The sequence below is a fragment of the Lissotriton helveticus genome, chromosome 1_2 (assembly GCF_964261635.1).
Source record: "Lissotriton helveticus chromosome 1_2, aLisHel1.1, whole genome shotgun sequence".
NCBI lineage: Eukaryota > Metazoa > Chordata > Amphibia > Caudata > Salamandridae > Lissotriton > Lissotriton helveticus.
In genome coordinates this window covers 275,069,418-275,088,908 of record NC_136058.1, presented here as the reverse complement: position 1 = coordinate 275,088,908, position 19,491 = coordinate 275,069,418, and the positions used below count along the sequence as shown (strand labels likewise).

The 19,491-nt window shown below is 45.9% G+C and overlaps 1 long non-coding RNA gene across 1 annotated transcript in view; it reads right to left on the bottom strand.

The window, feature by feature from the left end:
- The window catches only part of LOC144807848 (uncharacterized), a 150,289-nt gene extending 131,267 nt beyond the window's left edge, over positions 1 to 19,022 (bottom strand). Inside the window, exons 1-2 of the long non-coding RNA XR_013606473.1 lie at positions 18,887 to 19,022; positions 18,747 to 18,803 (exon numbers count right to left, since the gene is read on the bottom strand). This is a non-coding gene — a long non-coding RNA (uncharacterized LOC144807848). The remainder of the gene's footprint in view (positions 1 to 18,746; positions 18,804 to 18,886) is intronic.
- Positions 19,023 to 19,491: the final 469 nt, after the last annotated feature.

Sequence of the window (19,491 nt, the reverse complement as noted above, 5' to 3'; positions counted from 1 at the left end):
ATTTATTTATTTATTTAATACAGGATTTGTAATGTGCATGGCTGCCTCAGCGACGAGGCGTCCCTGCGCAACCAGAAACCTAACCGGAGCAAGAGAGCGCAGCAAGCGAGGGATATCATAAAGTGGGGAACAGCCAAGTCTTCAAGGACTTACGAAATGTCAGAAGATTGGGGATGGCATGAATACATACTGGAAGAGAGTTCCACAGTTTGGCCGCCATGAGGCCAAACGACCGGCCCCCAGCCCTTGCTTTCCTAACACGGGGGACACAGACCAAACCTTGATTAGTCGATCGTAAGACTCTACTAGGCAGGTATGGCTTCAGTAAGCCCAATAGCCCCTCAGGGGCTTGAAGTCTCAGGATTTTGTGCGCAATACAGAGCACCTTGAACTGGATACGTGCTTCAATTGGCAACCAGTGCAGCTTCACAAGAACTTGGGCCACAGAGTGTGATTTAGGGAGAGCCACTAGCATACGTGCGGCTGCGTTCTGGACCCTCTGCAAGCGCTTGATGCTAGCTTTGTTAGCACCAAGATATAAGACATTGCCATAATCAAGCCTCGCCAAAATGGAAGCCTGCAAGATGGTCTGACGTACTCTGGGATGGAAGAAGCCAAGCAGGGGTCTCATACCTCTCAGAAGCCCAAAGCAGACTGCGGCTACAGCTTTTGTCTGCTTATCAAATGTTAGACCGGTATCGAACCAGACGCCCAAGTTCTTCACCGTCTCCTACGGCACCGGTGCGGGCTTCAAATGATCGGGCCACCATTGCTCTGACCAGATAGGCAATTATCGCCGGTTTAGCGGCCGTTTTCGGACGCTAAGCGGCGACAATTCTATCGCTCTATTAGCAAGCTGTTGCTAACTGATGTTAGCGACAGCTTTTAGGCGATAGCGAGCGTTTTGGGGCCCGCTTTGCATGTCAGCGATATTTACCGCTAATGACATGCAAAGTGGGCGTACCCAACCTGTTAGCGACTGAAAGCAGTCGCTAACGTCACTATCGCCTATTAGCAAGGCAGGCGTAGCGATGGAAATATTCCCGCTATCGCCAAAAACCAACACCTGCTCAGACCAGTTCTTAGCCATGTTATTCATTGGGAGGTTGATAACATGGCTAAGAGCATTTCAACGCTAATGCGTGAATATCGCTGTATTCTCAGTGATATTCACGCATTTCGGCGCTATCGCTGGATATTTTAGCACAATGGAGAAAAACGTTGCTAATAGCATGTTTTCTCCGCTAACATATCCAGCGATAGGCAGCGATAAAAAAACTTGTTGGTAATATGCCCCTGAGTCCTGGAACGCAAATCAATTATTTATCTATGGTCTATTTCTGAGTGAAGTTATTTGGGTATGTCTAATTCAAGAGTGATTGGGGCATGATATAACAAGATTTGGGAGCCAACCATGACATACCTGACCTTTAACAGAGGCTGCCTATGATTTAAAAAAAAAAAACTCAGTACATGACTATGTTCCATGTGTATTCAAGTAGCAGGTACAGCTTCTCTCTCCTACATGCAAATCCCATCACAAATGTGATGTTTAAATAATGCATTCCCTGACTGAAGACCAAAGTCGAGTCTCTAATGTCTTGTTGGAGGGATGATGAATGGTCCTTGGATCAGTCTAGTGTTGCATTAAAGTCTTCTCCAAGTATCAGCAGCCTCCCTGCTAAAAGAGAAATGAGTGAGAAAGATGGAGGCAAAACATTATCATTGGGCCCATAGATGGAGAAAAGAGCAGTCCACATAGGAGCCAGCATATCACAACTGCTTATCACCTTATCACCTTACCGGCTTTCTACACATATTTTGAATCTTCCAAGTAATTGAGGCTCTGGTGAAGAACTTTTTATTAGTGCATTTGGGTGGGATCGGGGTTGGAAACCTACACGCCTTGAAGCATGTTGTGTCTTTTTGCAGAAAATGTATTTTTTGTCAGAATACAGGAGCCTTGGCCCAAAGCCTATTCGAGCAGGGCAACTGATATGTCTATAATGAACTTGCATTCATGAGAACCTATTATGTATAGGGCGCAGGTTCCCTGTTTGTGCCCTGGCGCACTTTAAAACACATGCTCTGGGTGCAACAGAGAAAGTGCACCCTATTATAAAGAATGCGCTGCCCCCAGGGCAACCTAAAACTTGTGCTGCCCTGGGGGCAGCGCATTTAGGTGAAACATGGAGCGGCTTTGAAGCAGCCGCTCTGTGTTTCGCTGTGCAGGCAGCAACAGGCCTGCACTTTTAAAGGGGATTCGAGATCCCCTTGCAGGTGGGTGCAGTGAGTGACTGCACACACCTGCAAGGGGATGTCTGGGAGGTCCATAGGACCCCTGCACCACTTCCAGAGGGCTGCTATCAGGAGGTGCACTGACAGTGCGCCTCCTGAGAGTTTCTTGCTTCTGTGCCAGCGTTTATAATATGGCGCAGGTGCAGAGGCAAAGGGATTTCCTCATTTGCATGGAACACACCTCTATGCAAATGAGGAAATGCCCTCTTGAGGCAGCTTTTGTGCTGTAAGTGCGCCAGCGCTTTCAGTATTACAGAAGGTGCTGCACAAGCGCCCGTGGCGCCTTTTGTAATACCAAAGTGCCCCACGGGTGCGCAAGCGTGCACATAGTGTAATATGGCCCCTGATATCAAGTCCTACCCTGAGATCAAGCCCATATCCAAGAGCGGAGTCTCACACTCTGGGTCAGAAGCAAAAGATGTATATGGTATGCTTCCTCTCTAACAGGGCAAGAATAAGGAATGGACCAACGAAGGGTTACAGAACAGAGGACAGAAACCACAGTTCGGGTGCAACATTCATTTCTGCAAGACCACTGATGTCCTTGGAAAAAACTAGTAACTAGAAACTGGAGATCACCCCTCCTCCTCACCACCACCCCACCAAACATGAAGAAAAATAGGAGGAACACACTGGAGAACATAGAGAACCTACCTATAGATTCATCAAGCATCCATTTTGCGATTCCTTATTAGCGAAAAATAAAGATTCGCTAATAAGGAATAGCAAAAGGCTATGCATGAAGAACTCGCTAAAAAAATTGCGATTTCTTAAAATTCCTTAATTGCGACCCGCAAATTGCGAGTCGCAATTAAGGAATACCTCCCCATTTATTCCTATAGGAATTCTCAATTAGAGAATCGCAAATTGAGATTGCAATTTCAAGGGTGCCAGAGTGTCAAAAGGACACCCTGTTGCACCCCTGACATCTGCATATGGGTACATTTTGCACACACACATGCCCTACGGCATGTTTGTGTGTAAAATGGAACTTTTAAAAATGCACTTTAGTGGATTTTTTAAAGTTTTTTGCAAATTACTATGAAGTTCAACTTCATGGTAATTTGCTCGCCCTATTAGCGAAATCGCTAGTTTTTTTACTTTAATGCATAGCATTTAAGGAATCTCAATTTGAGATTCCTTAAATGCAATCGCAATTTTGCAATTTCTTAAATTGCGATTTTTGCATTTGGGATGATGCATCCCAAATGCAAAAATACCGGTCGCAATGGGGCAGATTCTGAGAATCTGCCCGTTTACGACAGTTTTTTAGCTTGATGCGTCTATGCCATTGTACTGAACTCTTTCGCAACATATTTGAAACTGTGAAAAAACATCCAGGCGTATAAAATATGTAGCATTTCCAAATGTAATTCAGTCTCTAGACCACAGTATCATGTTGAAGGGCATAAAGTACTGGAAAGGGTACAGTCTAGACACCTGATGACAATGAACACTGTTGAGAAGAGTCATTCCTCAACACCCTGTCCATGCTCGGCGGGATGCATATCGAGTCCTTGCTGTTCTCTGTGATCTCCACTCACTGTGTTCTGCAGGCTCCTGGGAAGAGCGCCCATTAGCTGATTATTGAGGTTTAGGGGCAAATTTACAAGAAAGTGGCGCATCTGAAGAGATGCGTCACTTTCCCTGCGCCACCATGCAAAAACCTTGTGCCACCATGGATGTGCCATATTTACAATACCGCGCACCGTGGCACAAGGATTGACAGATGCGTCAGAAATTCGGACACATCTGTTGATGGAAAAGTCACGCATGGCAGGAGTCGTGTTGCGAACACATTGCAACTCCAGCAATGCGTGTTGGGGCCTATTCCAAATACACTGGGCCACTCCTTACGCCTGCTACCACCAGGCATAAGGTTTTGATGAAGTGGCGTCCTAAAAGTTACCCATGGAAATCTTGTAGATTTCACTGTGTCATTTTTACAAGGTTTTCTTGCGTAGGAACCCCTACCCTGCATACATTATACCTGACGCAGGTATAATGTCACTGAGGGCTTTACAAACTGACGCATCTCCCTATATGCGTCACATTGTAAATAGGCCGCAACTTTTACGCCGCCGCTGCGTCACAAATGTGACACAATTATGGCGCAAAAGTGATGCAAGGGGCTTAGTCCTAATATCTTAGACGGCTCCTCTGGTGAAGTAACGGAAGATTTCTTGCCCTTAAATGTGAAGGAGAGCCCCATGTACAGGGAATGTTTTCTCTATGTACAGAGACTTCATCTCTCAGTTTCTAGCCAAGGTCATCACAAACACATTCTGGAATATATTGTTCTGATTCTCTCAGAATAGGATTCCTCAAACTTACAGGCAGCAGTCATGACATCTTCTTTGACTTAGAAAATGTGCAATCAAGTATAACTTAAGGAGGCAAGTTGTTCTTTGCTGGTAAGTTGAGAAGACGCTGTACATCATATCCATTTCAATTACCTGTAGGAGGTAACAATGAAATGCTTGCACACGTGGGGTAATTTAGCAGTTTAAATCTCCTTTCTGATATCTCAGATCTGTAGGTTATTCCACCTACAGCGATTTTTAAATTCATCAACGTAGAGCATTGGTGCTGGTTTTTTTTTGCTACAAGAGGATCACTCTCTCCTCCAGTTCAACATGATCATGGGCATACTCTGTTAATGGTCTTGAGATAGTCAAGCTTAATTTCGGCCTTTTGGAACGAATGGTCAAGCTTGGATTAGGAATTCCAGAAGTCCTATCTAAGGTTATTTATGTCTTTGGGAAGCTTTGCCATCAAATGAAAAATATAGCTTTTTTCTTAGCTGGGGCTGCCATATTTAAAGATTCAATCTGGGGGCTGGATGACACTCCAGGCATCAGGCCTTTCTGCTGTGATTGAGCGGTGTAGCTGAAGTAGGGCTATGAAGGAAAAATCCATCACACCTTTGCTGCTGCCATCATTCAATTACTCTGCTAAGGTTGACTACCTCCCCTTTATATTCTTGTTCATTTCCTCACCTCAAACATGGATCTTCAGGTCTGGGTCAACCACCCTCAGTTTATGAATAATCACAGCCTACCTAGTGCATCACCACAATCAGGAAAGGTCCTAGGTAGCCCATGGGGTCCAGTGCTACCTAATTTCAAGGCTAGTCATTTACTTTTAAGTTTTACATATCCTAGTAGTAAAAAACTCCTAAATTCATTTTTCACTGCTGTGAGACCTACCCCTCCCATGGCATAACATTGGTGATTCCTTATTACATTTAATAAGTGTAATATCCAATTGGGAGCAGGTAGTTTTATCATTTTTTGTACCTTTGGAATTGTAATGATAAACCATTTGTAATGGTAAAAGTCAGATTTTATATTGCAATGTTATAAATGTTATGTTTAGAAAGTTGATATTTTCCTGCCCATAGCCCTTCGTACTGACAGCCTGTCTTGGGTCACGCAAATGGGTGTAGCTGACAGTTAGACTTTGTGTATTCCTCCTAGACAGTAACACAATTGAGGGATTAGATGTCCCTCAATGGGTAACAACTGGCGGGATGGGGGTGTGGAGATGAGTACAGCCCTACTTACACCTCAATGACCTGGCCATGCCTTCACACAAAGGGTTTAAGGATCCTGTGTTGTCACTGCAGCCAGCTTGGAGCCAGGTCAGGGGAGTCAGGAAATTCCATGCACTTCAAGGAACCTTGCCAGAAACGTCTTCCACATTCTAGAAGAAGGGCACCAGGATATAAACCCTTCAGACAGGGGAGCAAGACCCCTGACCTCCTGGTCAGAGACCTGCTGTCCCCCCACAGCTCTGCTGTCAAGTGACATCGCTCTGGCACTGTTTTCTTGGGCGTTGCTACTCAGGTAAGTGTCAAGGCCCTCCACACGCAGGCTCCAGCCTGGGCCTCATCCCTGGTGGTCCAGTGGGAGAGCCTTGCTCTTCTGCTGACCCCTGTTGTCTGGTTCTGTCCTTGTGCCACTTTGCTGTTTTTGTCTTTTTTGTGCCCGTTGTCTCTCTCTGTGCACTTGCTGTTTTTTTCTCTTTTGTGCCCGTTGTCTGTTTCTGTGCCACTTTGCTGTTTTTCATCTCTTTTGTGCCAATGTCTGCCTCTGTGCCACTTTTCTGCTTTTCAGTGTCTTTTGTGCCAGTATCTGTTTCTGTGCCTCCACGGACTACAATCTCATCAGAGACCTGCACTTCCCCCTCAACAACCGCAGTGACCCAACTCCACCACCTTACTGGAAAACCTCAACAACCTCAGAATGAAGCAACTCATCACCACCCCCACCCACAGAGCCGGACACATTGTTGACCCGATCTTCGCAGGAGGGACAATCATCCACTTCAGCCACACCATGCAGCCCCTCCGGACAGACCACCACTGCGTGCACTTCACCTTCAACACCACCACTGCACCCAAACCCACCCCGCGCCCCCACGAAGGAACTGGAGCAATATCACAGAGGAACACCTAAACACCACCCTCCTCCACAACCACCCCTCCGCCACGACCGATTCCAACTCAGCAGCCAAAGAACTACACCACTGGATCTCCTGCTGCGCTGACAAGCTCGCACCTCTCCCCCACCCCGTCAAACAACGCCCCCTGAAGGCCGCTTTGTTCACCACCCACCTCCAAGAAGCCAGGCGCTCCTGCAGATGCCTCGAGAAACTCTGGCGGAACAGGAAAACCACTGAAGACCAGAACAACAATAGGAATGCCATGAATGAATACCATCAGCACATAAGATCCACCAAGCGTACCTTTATCAAAAACACAATCCACACCAATGCAAGTAACGCAAAAGAACTCTTCAACGTCATACAGCAGTTCACCAAACCCCCCCAGCGAAGCTACGGACATCACACCATCCCAAGACCTCTGCAACAAGCTCAGCTCCTATTTCCACCTGAAAATCAAGGCCCTCTATGACAACTTCAGCGAACAGACTCTGAACACCACCTCCCCTCCACCACTGTCAACCAGCCGACCATCACCACCTGAAAACCTGCTACCAATGAAGACACCACCATGACCATGAAGAACACCCACTCAGGAGCCCCCACGGACCCCTGCCCACGGCACATCTACCACAGAGCCGCCGACGCCATAGCACCTGAACGAGGCTGGACCATCAACGCCTCCCTCGAATCTGGCATCTTCCCCTATGGCTGGAAGGGGGCATAGGTCAAGCCCCTCCTCAAGAAACTCACGGCTGACCCGACAGACCTGAAAAACTACTGGCCATTCTCTCTCCTTCCTTTCGCAGCCAAAGTCACGGAAAGATTCATCAACGCCCAGCTGACCACCTTCATTGAAGAGAATGCCATCCTTGACTCCTACCAGTCTGGATTTCACGGCAGCCACAGCACCGAGATTGTCCTCCTCGCCACCACTGATGACATCCGCATGATACTCGACCAGGGCAACATTGTGGCCCTCATCCTACTAGAGCTCTCTGCAGCTTTCGGCACCATCTCACTCCGCACTCTCACAGCCAGACTCCACGACGCCGGTATACGAGGAACCGGCTTGACTGGATGTGCTCCTTTCTGTCCGGCAGAACCCAAAGGATCAGACTCCCTCCCTTCCTCACCGAACCTACAGAGATCAACTATGGAGTACCCCAAGGATCCTCGCTCAGCCCCACGCACTTCAACATCTACATGACCCCCTCGCCACCATCATCAGACTGCATGGGCTCAGCATAGTAGCTTACGCCGATGACACCGTCCTCTCTCTCATGAAGAACCCCGAAGACACCAGACTCAACTTCCAAGAAGGAATGAAAGACGTCGCAACCAGGATGAGCGACAGCTGCCTAAAACTGAACTCGGATAAGACAGAGGTCCTTGTCCTTGGACACTCCCCACTGCATGGGACAGCCCCTGGTGGCCCCCTGCCCTCGGAAACCCCCTCACTCTGACGGACCATGCACGGAAACTCAGTATCATTCTAGACTCCTCCCTCACCATGACTTGCCAGATTAATGGCGTCTCCTACACCTGCCTCAACCCCCTCTGCATACTCTGCAAGACATTCAAGTGGATTCCCCTCCCCGAATGCAGAAAGACTGTCACCTATGCTCTCATAACCAGCGCCGTCGCCTCCACCTGCTTCAACCCTCTCTGCATACTCTGCAAGACATTCAAGTGGATCCCCCCTCCCCCCGGATGCAGAAAGACTGTCACCCATGCTCTCATAAACAGCGGACTGGACTACAGTAAAGCCCTCTACGCCGGAATCAATGAAACCCTGCTACACAAGCTACAAACCATTCAGAACACCACAGCCAGACTCGTCCTCGGAACCCCATGACACGAGCACATGACCCAGCACCTACAAGACCTCCATTGGCTCCCCATCAAGAAGGGAATAACCTTCAACCAACTCACCCACACCTACAAATCCCTCCACAACATCGGAACCAAATACCTCAACAAAAGAGTCTCCTTCCACCCACCCAAATGAAACTAGGCCTGGGCGGTAAATTCCGTTCCGTTTGCGGAATTTATGTATTTTCGCGTTTTGCGGAGAACGCAGAATTGCCAAAAATTCCACGATCCGCGTCTTCGCAGAATTATTTGCTTGTTCGCGCTTTCAAAATGCGTGTTCGCAAGATATTTCTCCCTGAGCATGCAAACAGCGTTCGCGAACAGGAAAAAAGCATCGCAAACGGGCGGAACAAGCAATTCCACATGTTCGCGAAACTTTTCACTATTTCGCGGAGCTTTGCATAGCGCGACTACGCAAATTCCGCCCACCCCTGAAAGAAACCTCCACTCTGTTGACTTCGCCCTGGCAGAGTCGCTACCCATCCACAGAACCAGAGCAGGCAGAAGAGCCTTCTCCTACGTCATGGCAATGACCTGGAATGAGCTCCCAGTCAACATCAGACGCTCCCCCTCTCTGCAAACCTTCTGGAAGAGCCTTAAGACCTGGCTCTTCGACTGAACTGGAGCTGCACGCCCCCCAGCGCCTTGAGTCCCTCACGGGTGAGTAGTGCACTTTATAAACCCCTGATTGATGAGACTCACTCTTATGTTCACTAATGGACCTGAAGAAGGATTCTCAGAGAACTGCCTGCTGCTCTCACTAGCTGGGCACTCTGCCGGACTGCTGCTGTAACTGGAAGGGCTGCTTTGCTGCCTGGAGCCTGCCTTGAACCCTCAGAGGACAGCCCTGCAGTTGGGCCCTGCATCTTCACCTGTACCTAGGACTATCAGGAGTGATTCCAAGGACTAGATTTCTGGCCTCCTGCTAAGAACCACAGGGACATAGAAGATTCCCACCATCTTGAACTCTCACCTAGACCCAGCCCGGGTGAGTCCCAAACCCACAAGAGGTGTCTCACCAGTCCTGGACTATTGATTGTGCTGCTAAAGGTCCTCAGATGGCTAATTTTCCAAATGAGGACCTTAACAAAATTCGGTCTAAAATTGCTCTGAGAACTAGGAGAAGGCCAGGACCAACCTGCTTGCCTATCCACCAGAGGGGCAATGCAAGTCAGATTGGCTTTGTAGCTTCTCCTGCCACATTTTTCTCCACAGCAGCAAATATGTTTCAGCGATCCTTAGCCAAAGGGGTATTCAACCTGGTGGAACTGTCTTCAGCTACAGTCCTCTGCTTCGTCTAGCTGGACGACTAAGTCGGAAGGTAAAAATCTTCACAACGGCTTCGCTCCAAGACCATTCAATGTTGACGATCCCTGCATCCTTGCCCCGCTGAACTTCTAACTCCTCAGACGTTTTCCATAGTATTTTTTATTGAGTCCGAAGGTGAGCGCAGGTTGGGCCCAGTCCCCTTCTTGTATCCGAACCGTGCTCCATCACGGTCAGCCTTAACTTTTGACTTTGACCTGGTCTCGCAAGTCTGGATGTCCGCTGTTGGCGCTTTGAACTTTTAAGCACTCGTTTTTACCAAAAATATTTTAAAAAGCATAACTCTGGTCCTACTGATTGAATTTGTGTCATTATGGTGTCAAATAATTTGTTAAAGTTTACTCAGCATTGATCTAGACTGGTTATACTCATTCACACAAAAGGTCTCTTTCAGCATTGGTCTGGACTGGCGATCTATAAAAACATGCAAAGGCTCTCTATCAGTTTGGGTCAGTATTGGTGGAACCTAAGCCATCAAAGGCTCTGCATTATCTTGTGTCTTGGCTGATGGTTCCCAGAAGACACATAAAGGTCTTCTATCAACAATGGTCTGGACTAATGATTTCTTAAGTCATGTAACCCCTCTGTAATAGCAAGGGTCTAGATTGATGATCCCCAAAGCTGCACAAGGCTCTCTCTGATAATATGAGTCTGGATTGACAATTTATAAAGCCTTGTAAGGCTCTCTGATTGTTTGAGTCTAGACTGATTATTCCAAAAGCCACGTAAGGTTCCTGCATTAGCTTGGGTCTTGACGGATGAACCCCAAAGCCATGTAAAGGCTCCCTTATAGTAAGAGTCTAGAGTGACGATTTGCAAACCCGTGTAAAGGCTCTGCATGAGGTTGGATCTTGACGGATGAACCCTAAAGCCATGTAAAGTGTCTGCATTGGCTTGGATCTTGACGGATGAACCCTAAAGCCATGTAAAGTGTCTGCATTGGCTTGGATCTTGACTGATGAAGCTAAAGCCATGTAAAGGCTCTGCATTAGGTTGGATCTTGCTGGTGAACCTAAAAGCCATGTAAAGGCTCCCTTAAAGTAAGAGTCTAGACTGAAGCTTCCCAAAACCATCTGAAGGGTTTGCATTAGTTTCAATGTAGATTAATGATACACCTCACCACATAAATGTTTTATAATAATAATAATAATAATAATAATAATAATAATAATAACTTGTTTTCAGGCAACATATCCTGTCAAATTTCTCAACAACAGGTGTTATCACAACCCAACTTAATGTCCCTTGGTTACTGACATCTGAATGATGGGACACTGAAGTGGCCTTACTTATTGAGGTTAGACAAGTAACCACCACCGTTTGGCTGCACCCCACTGCGTCACTTTCAAAGCACAGGGATGCGTCATATATGCAATAATATGTTGCAGCCCTATGCTTTTCTCTGTGCTGGTGCACAATTGGCTGCCATGCGCCAGTGCAGGTATCCTTGTGCCATGGTTCAATGTTTTTATGCATGAAGGGACACCTTCCTTCACAAAAACAATCACGTGGCGTGTTTGCTCTTTCTGCAGCACCCATAAAAAGAGGAAATAATGTGGAGAAATAAGGCAGCATATTTACCAGCCCCTTGCAAAACCAGTGTGTCACTTTTTTTGATGCACCAGTGGCGCAGTGTGGTGTTACATATTTACAAGCCACGAAAAGCCACAGCCTTTCGTAAACATGGGAATGTGTGAGAATCCTCCGCCTCCGCAGGGGAGGCATAAGGAGGCGCAACGAGGAGAAATACTTTTTTGTCTCCTCTTTTAATGCGTGATGCATTCTACAGCACACACAGGAAGAGGAAAACACCTCACGTAATTGTTTTTGTGTAGGAAGGTTTCCCTCCCTGCACAAAAACAATCTCCACTAATACGCAGACACCCTTGCACCATGACTCAAGGGTGCCTGCATTGGCGTATGGCAGCCAATTTTGCACCAGCGCAGGGGAAAGCACAGGCAAGAGACATATTGTTGTACATTTGACGCATCCCTGTGCTTTGCAAGTGGCACAGCACAGTCAAATGGCTTGTGGTCCCTCGCTGCGTCACTTTCTTGTAAATAAGGCCCATGGGGCACTGGGGAGGGATAGGATTCTGATGCATTCGTAGGTTAACGAAACGTGAATCTTGGAATGTGGCAAAATGCATGGATGTTGCGTGCTGCGTAAAATGGGGCCGTATGTTCAAGGCCACGAAAAGCCACGCAGGGTGGCATTACGTAGCCTTGTAAATATGAAGCACCACACTGCGCCACCAGTGAGTCAAAAAAGCGAGGCGCGAGCGGGGCGAGGTCTTGTAAATATGCCCGTTTGTTTTTCAAGGAGCTCGCGCACACCTGAAGGTCACTTGACTTTGACACCAACATTTCACAACATTGATTTGTTATGAACTGGGAATAAATAACAAACACGTTTGTACACTGAGTCAAGTAGCCTTAAATGTCGCTGTAACTTCACCACTCCTGTCACTTAAGGTCACTAATGATGACTGTGAGCAGTAGCTAAATGTGTGGCATAACTTCGCACAATCACTCCTAGCTCATGCTCAGAGGTGCCCCGCAGCAAAGTGGAGTGTGACATCTAAACAGTGATCAAAGAGTGACTACATATGCGGTCCCCGTGTTGCACAACATTTGTAGACACAACAGATTGCATGTTTCGTACATAACACATTCTTATTTGCCCATCCTTCAAGTCTCTGACATCCTCATATTGGGTTGACCTTTCACTGTGTTTCATCTCTTTGATGTGCAGTAAGGTGACATGTCCAATTACTCTTTTCAGCACTCGACTGGGTTCATTCTCTTATCTAACAGCCCCAATATGGCAGTCCTGGGGCTATTTCACATTTTCCACCATTTCTCATAAGGGAACTGCATTTGACTTTTATTAGAATTGAGCTCACATCTGGCTAAGGGTTACAGTAAAGATTTCTTCTAGCATGTTAGGCAGGTAATGCATATACACCGAGGGGGTCTGACTGACATCAAATGGACAATGACACCCAAGCTCGAGTTATTTGTTATTTGTGATGTCACTCAGAACCCCACAGTGAAAAACATCCTTTCACTTTTTCATATCTACCATTTTGTTACATAGGCCTCGGTCTTGCACACCAAATCATCAGCCTCTGCTTTTAACAGCTACATAGTGGCTAAGGAGTATCGAGGAGCTATTTAGATCATGCCGTCCACATCCCCTTACCAAATATAACAAGCATTGGCATAGCCAATAGGTCTCGCCTTTGGGACCTTATAAGTGTTTAGCCATGCAACACTTGATGTTGTTGCACCAATAATACTGTGACCTTATAAGCGTTTAGTCAGAGCAATTGGCTTTACCAATGTATTTATGCTATTTTGTTGAGTAGTGTAGCTGTTGTGCAGCATGTTGCAAAGTTATAATAAAGAGTGTTATAAGCGTTGTTGTTACCTTGTATATAATTAATAAGAATATGTATAATTCAGTGATCCTATTTAAAAAAGAATGAACATAATAAGTGTTTTTTGAAGATATATGAGTGAAAGTGATTATTGTTTTAAAGTAACTAAGGCCAAATGTGACTTCACAAGCAAAATAAACGTTTATACAGTGGAATACCACAAACAGTTTCATATTACACAAATCAGTGATGGGAATTATTAAAACTGTCTTGGCAATGTTTTCCTTTATTTTAGAGAAGCTATGTGCCATTTATTAAGATAAAAAGGACCCTAGCGCATGACAACCCTGCGCCTCTGCTTAAGGTGTTACTAGGCCCACGAGAATCTCCTGTGAAGCAGCGGGCTGAGAAATTTCCGGCATTTTACAGCCCCTTTAACAAAAGCGTAGGGTCAGAGTGAAGGGGGGAAGGCATTCTTCTGAGCTGTGAGGGTTTGTTTCATTAAGGCATGCCAGGAGTAAAATCTGGGAGCAGGATGATTTTGAGGAGTTTAGTATGTACATGTGTTAGTCAAAATCACAAATGGAAATCAAACTTTACACTAGAAGTGTATATTAACGAGAAAGCGTCTATTATGTCAAAAGTAAGTATACAGGCGGGTAGCTGCGCATGCGGGAATGCGTGGCTGTGAGAGTTTGGTACACGCTGATAAATGACATACAAAAACATGCTAAACAAGACAAGGGTAGTGCGGCAAAAGGTTGCTATTACGGCCGACCAGCTCGGTATATAGTAAATATTGTTGTTTTATTGAAATGCAGCTTGAATGCAATTGCTAGGCTGGCCGCATCCGCAGGAAACAAAGCTGCAAGTGTTATTGACTCACAAAAAGTGAAACAAAAAAAAAGAAAATAAGAACTGGCACCCATACTCTGCCTGCCTGATTGTCACGATTAGTCCTAGAAAGAAATCAAACAGATGTTGACAAATTTGTTTGGCACTGTTGTGGAAATATAAATGAGAGAAAAAGAGATGGATCGCATATCCAGCCATCTCTCACGTTCTATACCCTTGGACAAACTTGAAACAGCCTAACATTATTTTTACCAGCGGTTTGAATCGTTCAGCCCTGGTCGTAAAAGTAACATTTGTTTCTTTGGGAAAAGGAGCACGAGGAGGGTAGCTCCGATACACAGCAACAGCTGTAAGGAGATAGCCAGGCGCGATAAGTATCTTTCTGTTCCTTCCCGCCCCATATTCCTCGAGAAGTGCTGGGAGTCGTGGCCTCTCTGGGGAAGGAAATATGCCATTACAGTTAACCAGGGAGAAAGAAAGCGGAGACTGACATGTATTGGTTTATGTTTTCTGTCAGGTGGGTTGGTGTGCATTGCATCAGAAGCTAAACAGTGTCTGCTACTGACCCATGCTGAAAAAAGAAGGTTGACAAAAGCTAGTGTGGTGGGAAAGAGCGTGGTGGCATTGACACATCATGTCAACTCATACTTTATAGTAATACCAAGCTGAGTGGCTGTGAAAGCGAAAGTCATCGCGATGGCGGTGAAAGTGACAATGATTCCATTTGCGATGACGCGCTCTTGTGCTCAGCACGTGAGGGATGTGTGCGCAGCAGCGTTTATTGCAGAGGCGGAGACGGAGTGAGGCGCGCACGCTTGTGCGCGTAACCGAAAGCTGGTGGCCGGCAACAGCCTTTGGAAGCATTTCCAAAAGTCACTGACTAAATGTCTCGCAGAGCCGCGCATGCGCTGACTCAGTGAGACCTAAAAAGAATACTGGCTACCACCCTTTCAAAACTGAAATACAACCTGGTGTACTGCCAGAAACCCACACTACCCATCTTCAGCCCCACCCTCTGCCCATCCAAATAGTTAAAAAAAATACCTGGACTCCTCAGAACCTCACTAGTCTGTCTGCTTTCCCATCAACCTCCCTAACAAAAGTCAGGCTCGCTTCTCTCACATGAGCAGAGAGTTGGTACCATGCTGTGACTGTATCTGTGAAAACCTCCAAAACCGGTCCTCGGATGCTTGTTTCCAGTCCAGGACGGTCCTGGCCTGGCAGTTCGGGCTGGACTGTTCCCATTGGGCGTGGGGTCAAGACTGATTTGCAAATGGCTGGGTCCAAACTGGAATGGCGAGCAAAAAAACGATGGATTTAGGCCCAGATCTCTGTACTGGGGTGAATGTATGACATTGTTCTGCATTCTCTCCATCAATTGTTCTTTTTACAGTGTCTGTGAGAGGCAGTCTTCAGCATGGTAGGCTTTTCCCTGTCAGCGAGGGTCTGCAGAGGCAGCAATGACAGAGGAATGTGGCTGTTAGCACAGACAGTGCGCTGACCATGTTTTTTCTGTCTTCCTTAAATCCAGTACTTAATTAGAGATTGTGGTTTCCGGTGCTCAGCACTGGCACTTAATTGCCAACAACGGGGCTTATGACAGTTGCCACAAGGGGGCTCTATTTGTGTAAATTAGCGATGAGCAGAACAAAAGTTGTATATTAATTCAATATACATTAAAACCAGCCTACCGCCCAAGCCATTCTTATAGCTTTGGAAGCCTCAAATAGTCTGCATTGTCACACTTGTAGCGGTGTGATGTTTGGGTGTGCAGCTCCTGTCACTGGCAGCGCTGGTAGTGCAAGCTACAGTGGCCTCCTGACGGGGCCCTTGCACTTATATTTTTTTACAAAATAAGCACTTATTAAATCCTTAGAGAGCTGAAAAAGGTAGCGAAGCACAGTGGAAGAAACCACTTCCCCTGGTGACATAACAACATTGGGAAGCAACTTTTGTTTCCACTGAGGGATCATAGTGATGATTAACTGAATTACCAATGCAATCATTCACATTAATTGCTCTTTTTTAAAGCCACACATAAAATTTGTGTTCTGGGCACGAGTAAGACACATTTTTAATTTCTGTAAGTTTTATTAGTTTTAGAAAACAGGGTAAATAGAAATCGCATACAGCATTGAAGCCAAACCTACTGTGTACATACAGATCTGTCCAGGAGGAATAAGCAAAACGAGGAAATAGAGCAACATATTTTGATAAAAGGTCAAGCAAGACACATTTTAAAGGGCCAATTAACACAGAGATCTTCAACAAGTAGGGATGTGGTCTCCCTCAGCTACTCAAACACACATACAAATGACTATCAGTTGTGCAATAAACTACACAGGGTCTTCCAAATTTAGGTGCAGAAGTGATCACCATTTGACACGGAGAGGGCATGACATGCAATGAGAATTATAAATTGTAAGAGCATCATATCAAAAAACACAATTGAATAATCGGTAACAGGGAGTGGCGTGGCATGGGTTGGTGAACAGTTATCCACTGCAATTATTTTGTTATCGCTGTGTCCATCTCCACTCCTGTCTCAACAGTGGGTGGTGGAAACCCATAGATAAGAGATGCAAGGAGCCAAGGACAACCTGCCCAGGTAAAATGACTGGCCATCCATCTTTAACATCTGTCCAGGAGAGGAGATGGGCTGCAAGGTATCAATGTTGTATGTGAGATTGGGACATAACATTTTGTTATACTTAGCTTTGGTGACTTCCCTGCTACTCAGCTGGTGTGGCTCTTGGAATGCCTGACGACATAATAGAATCTTGGGTGCCTGGCTTGTGTGGAATGGCAGTTGATGGCAGGCAGGCTGAGTGGCAGGGAGGCCACTCCTGGTGGGGCTTTTGTCATCTTAACTTATGAACTTGGAACTAAGCTTTATTAAATCCAGCTTGTTTAATACCTGGCTTTAGGACTTCTTTAATTACAACACATTTCATGAGTCAAAAGTAAGGATATGTCAGAGGGCATTTGTTGGTGTCTGTCTAACAGCGTAATTTACAGATAAGGCGTCTTGTGCATTTTATGAGATGTGGTGCTTGCATATTGTTTGGTGCTTTAGGTGCTGTGAGGCCTGCAGTTTGTGCCTGGCATTTGCATTCTCTTATGCAGATCCACCCAGCACCAATCACCTGGGATTGGGGTTTCACAGCTCGTCATTGATGCCAATCCCTAACTTACTCCATAATATATTCAAGAAACATGAATATGAATCTGTTCAAAAGCATATAACCAGAAGGGAAAAGAGAGATGAGGGTGGAAAACAGAGATCCGGAATTGCCTTGACAGGAGCTGGTTCACAGCTGAGGACTGTGGTGGGTGGTCAGAGCATTTGGTCAAAAGGCACTACTGGGTAAACTCAAAACCCAGCATGCCATCAGCTCACATCTTTAGTGAGTCCTTACCCTAATGCAGCATGCTTGGTAAAGAGTATTTTCGATCTTACCAGCCACTCTACAGGTACAGGTGCAGACAAGCTCAAGAGTGACTGGGATACAACCCTCAAACATGGGAGACATAGAATGCAACACACAATAGCAACAAAAGAGTGACTACATAAGCAAAATACACAATGAAAGAAACACTCAGAAGTTGTTAAAAGGACCCTCACTCACCAACCTGGTTGGTGACATGCTTCATCATTGGGTCCCCACCGGATCAGCCGAATGCCGTTCCGGTGTGCTACGACGCCTGCAATTGCAGCGGAGCGGGTTGTGAAATTTGTGCAAGTGAATAAGTGCAAGTTAAAAAGTAGCCAAATACTCCCTTCAAAACTTTATTTCTAGTTGATTTGGGTACTAGTAAAAACAGGTGACGGACCAATACTAACTGGACAATGGGGTTAGGAGATCCGGTAAAGTAAAAGAAATGGTCGACATGAACATGTTTCTGCTTATCAATAGCAATGTCTGCTAAGCATTCATCAGGACCTAAGTGTAAAGTGGGACCATGGCGGTATACGCGCGCTAAGGCGTACCCTAACCTATGGTCAATTCTAAAAGATGGGAACTCACGATTTTACCATGTTGATAGTTCTTTAATCAGTCAAAACCTGCAAGAGAAAGACATGTAAACAAATTGCCCCATCGTAGTTGTGTCATCTCATTGGTTGTCACATTTGAACAGAAAGTTTATAAGTGAGTAAACATCGAGTGAATCTTTCAAACAAAGGTAGGAAATAAAATCAAAATCAAAATGAGAGAAACAACTCCTCTACGGTCGTTATCCCAATGAAACAACCCTGCTAGTTACACAGAGCGTTTATCAGTTCGTTAAGGCGGTGGAGAGAAATATTACATCCCTAATCAATTACGTTGGTTATACCTCAGGCCCTCCCTTCATATGGGAAAAGCGGAGGATAGGCGCTTACCCCAACACAATGTTTTCTAGTAAGACCGATCCTGATACCGGTAACTAAAATCAAAGTGCCACCGAGAGGTTCTTTAGCAAATGAGGCGCCACACAACTACAATGTAAAACAGGAATGCCCCGTATTTTAAAATTTGCGAAGTTTATGAGAAGAGGCAGTTAAGGAGAATGAGGCCTTACTTGTGGTAAACAAGGAAAATGCTCCATGGAGCTGAAACCGGGGCCCGTCTGGGAGTTCTAAAAATGGAAGTAAGATATAACATCTTAGTACCCACGAGGGAAAAGCCTTTCGACCCCGCAAATAGTAATAAAGAACTTACTTCCCACAAGACAGGATCTCGCCGGGTGCCTAGTTGTGCACGGTCCGCTCCGGATATTAGTGTCTCATCGAAGGGGACCGGAACTCCGTTACTTCCGCATCTGCAGTCAAAAAACTAGAACGCCAACCCTCTCGGCACTCGTTAGTGTTTAACAGCGCGCTACCTTTGTTGAGAATGGAAACTTTATTTAGATTGAACAATCCCATAGTCATAGGTCGCGTGTTATAGCAGTGTCCCGAGAGGCTGGGATAAGTAGCAAGGTAGCATTATTTGGGAACCTAGATTATTGGTAATCTTACCCGTACAGCTCCCTTTTGTGTAATAGGCATAGCCCATTCCCCAATCATGAGCAGAATGGTGCCTATTGTCAAAAGGAGGGGTGTGGGGTGGGGGGGAGGGGGGGAAGAAGCTCTATCAAGACTGACCCCCAAAGGAAGCAGGCAAAACAGCCTCTTGCATTTAGTCACATCAAAGCACACCCAATGCCCGAAGTTACTATAGGCTGTAAGCTAAATAGCTACAAACTAAAGAACTTTATTTGAGAGCAGAGAGCAAAAAGCAAAAAGCAATCCAGCAAACCCATTGCAGGTAGAATGTGGAGGGGG